Here is a 3,332-nt window from a genome sequence, read left to right on the forward strand (position 1 = left end):
GGCATTTTTTGATGCGAAGTCACCAATTTGATTCCCCACCGTGAATGGGGTGATATATTAGACATGATGAAGATGTAGCCTTGCTAAGCTTGCAAAAAAAAATTGTTAGTAAGTCGTATCAATCTACCAAAAGAGAAATTAGATATATTGACCACCTACAAGTCTTAAAATTTGAGCAAAACAAGACAATAGTTGGAAATAAAAATGTCTATCTACTACTTATCTGCATAGCTAAGTATTTCTGGAATACATAACAGAAATCATGAATCTAAAGAAGTCACATGGGTAATATCTTTGGCATTGAACCTCCAGGAGCTGCCAGTTTTTCATTATACTGAAGATAGATTTCCAAGTGAGCTATCCTGGCATCTAAACTCTCCAAGCACGAATGATAACACCACTAGGCACACTTGATGCAATTCAGGTTACAAAAGAAGTTATATTTCTCCTCCTATTTATGGTTTTTCATTATACTGAAGATAGATCTCCAAGTCAGTTATCTTGGCATCTGAACTCTCCAAGCACAAATGCTAATACCACTGGGCACACTTGATGTGATTTAGGGCAGAGAAGATGTTATATTGCTCTTCCTATTTCTCTGTCAGAACTTTATTCAGAAGGGTTTCCAACTACCAATGAAGCGCGATAGAGTTGAGGTATTGTTTTTGTCTTCCTCATGTGTGACCAAAGTCAGAAACCCATTGGGCTACCTCATCAAAAATATTAGATTTTGAGAATGCTTAACAACCTTTAGTAGATAAAGACTAGAAATAATAGATAAAATAACCAAACTGTAAATAATTGCAACCTCCTTTGCCTAAGACTAGCCTTGAGCATACACTGTTAAAATATGAATTAAACAAATATAATATTATTAAAATATTTCTATCTACTAAAATGTTTTGTATCATATAAATATTTCACTATCCTAGCTAAACAATTTAATAATTTTATATTATTAGAGAATTAAAAATCTTTAAAAAAGAGTGACAAAGGTCAAGAGTGTTTTTAAAATAAATAAAATGTTTTGTATCATATAAATATTTCAGCTAAACAATTTTATATTATTAGAGAACCAAAATAAACATTAAAATACAATGCAAACCAACGTAGTTCTTTACAAAGATCATAATGTGATTACTATAGTCTTTCATTGCAATATGATCAACATTCTTGACATCACATTATGATGAATAAAACCTCTTGATGCAACAATATAAGCAATATAAATAAATATGGCAATGTGAGAAACATATCTCAATGTCACATTTGAAAATAAGCCTGGACCAACATTAAATGTATTGCAATCCAACCTAACGCAACATCAAACTGTGACAAACATATCCCTATATCTCATTTGAACATAACCCTTTGACCAACATTGAATTGGTACCCCAAAATATGGGAATGAATTGGTGCTATCTACACCCCTCTACCGCTCTCCGAAATCTGAGGACTCCAGGCGCTACCTGATGGCACGATGCAGCCTGTGCGTTTGTTCGTCTGTCTCTACGGCATACAGAGTAGACTATACAGGCTACACATAGAGGGTTTAGGGAATAATATTCTGAGCATGGTGGGCAATGAAATTCGTCAAAATGAAGGCGCTTGACTCCGGGGATCGCAGTGTGGACTCAGCGTTTTCATCGAACATGCTGAGGTTCAGTTTGGTTCACCCGCTGAACCGTACATCCATGTGCTTTGAATAAATTTATCTGAAAATCACTTTGGCTGGGAAGCAACCCTGACTCAGAATGAACTGTTTGAATGCAATTTGTCCTATTTTTGTACAATGTGGCTATGTAAAACGATGCTTACAGCTCAGAGGATGAATTCTTCAACCAACAATCGATGCGGACCTATAAATCAGAATCTGTAGAATGGCGGAGTATGTATAGCTTTATATGTTTTGTTCAATGATTTGAATATGGAACTTCCCACATCTCTAGCCTGTTGCACGAGTTTGGTGCCAGTGGGTGTTCTCGAGAACCCTCACAGCGGGAAAGAGCCTCTAGGCTTATGGAGTTCTCCAAATCTCGCAGTGCTCCAACTTTATTAAAATAGGTTTTACCAAGGGTACCATGCAAGATATTCACCATATGGCTACGAGCAATGACAGCTCCCTGTTTCGAGATTGGAGGCGAACTCCATCATCCACGATGGATCTGATCCTCAGTAACTTGAACCACTGGCTGATGACGCATGGAAATAAAATTTGACTTTCAGATTTCTACCATTAACTCTTCCAAAGCCTAGCCCCTAATACAAATGTTAGGCTTGGAAACATTTCATTGAGAGAGAAATCTACGTTTTCTCAAAACCTACAGCAGAGGGGAAAATCATGCTGGTAAATTGCCCATAGAAAAGTTGCAAATGGGTAAATGGTTTTAGAAGAAAACACCATATCGAGATTCTTCACAAGTTTCCTCGGGGCAGTATGGGAAATAAATTCCAACCAAAACTTTAATTGCAAAATTAAGTCGTAAACGATTTATTCTGCTTTCAGGTTTGTGGGTTATGGTAGATTTGAGTTTGCTGGATTTGTTTTGGCTGAATTGAGTTCGCTGGATTTGTTTTGGCTGAATTGCTGGGTTCGCTGGATTTGTTTTGGCTGAGTTGCTGGATTCGTGTTCTCCAAGTCATATGATAGAGATACAGAAAGACGGAGAGAAATATCATCTAATTTTGTAGCTAAAAAGATATACGATGACAAAGACAAACAGTCAAAGTTCCTCTTCTTTTAGAATTTCAAACAGGTTACAACACTCCTTTTTTCAAAGATATATTTGACAATTTAATGCTTCCGTGATACATATAGTAGGTTTACAAATTCCCAGTCAAAATACAATGTCTAGCGACAGCAATTCAAACAGGTTACAACACTCCTTTTTTCAAAGATATATTTGACAATTTAATGCTTCCGTGATACATATAGTAGGTTTACAAATTCCCAGTCAAAATACAATGTCTAGCGACAGCAACTTTTTATACAGGTCTGATTTATCTGTACATAGTGAGCAATTAATTGCCAAATTCGTGGTGAAAATACCATTGTCTAGTGGCAACAATTTTTAATACGCATCTCATTTTTGTGTAGTAAAAGGAATTATAGTGAGCAATAAATTGCCAAACTAGAGTGTAAATCAGTTATAGGTCGATAATGTTCTGAATTTGAATGCAACAAAATTAAGCAAATGGCTATATAAATTAGTAATGTCCTACCACTAAATGCCAAATAAAACACTAATTTTACAAGATATTTTAATCAAATATGCCAAACAAAACACTAATTTTACAAGATATTTTAATCAAATCTGCCGAATAAAACACTA

This window comes from Pinus tabuliformis, chromosome X (assembly GCF_031772625.1).
Source record: "Pinus tabuliformis cultivar Carrire ecotype Pingquan chromosome X, CPIR1, whole genome shotgun sequence".
NCBI lineage: Eukaryota > Viridiplantae > Streptophyta > Pinopsida > Pinales > Pinaceae > Pinus > Pinus tabuliformis.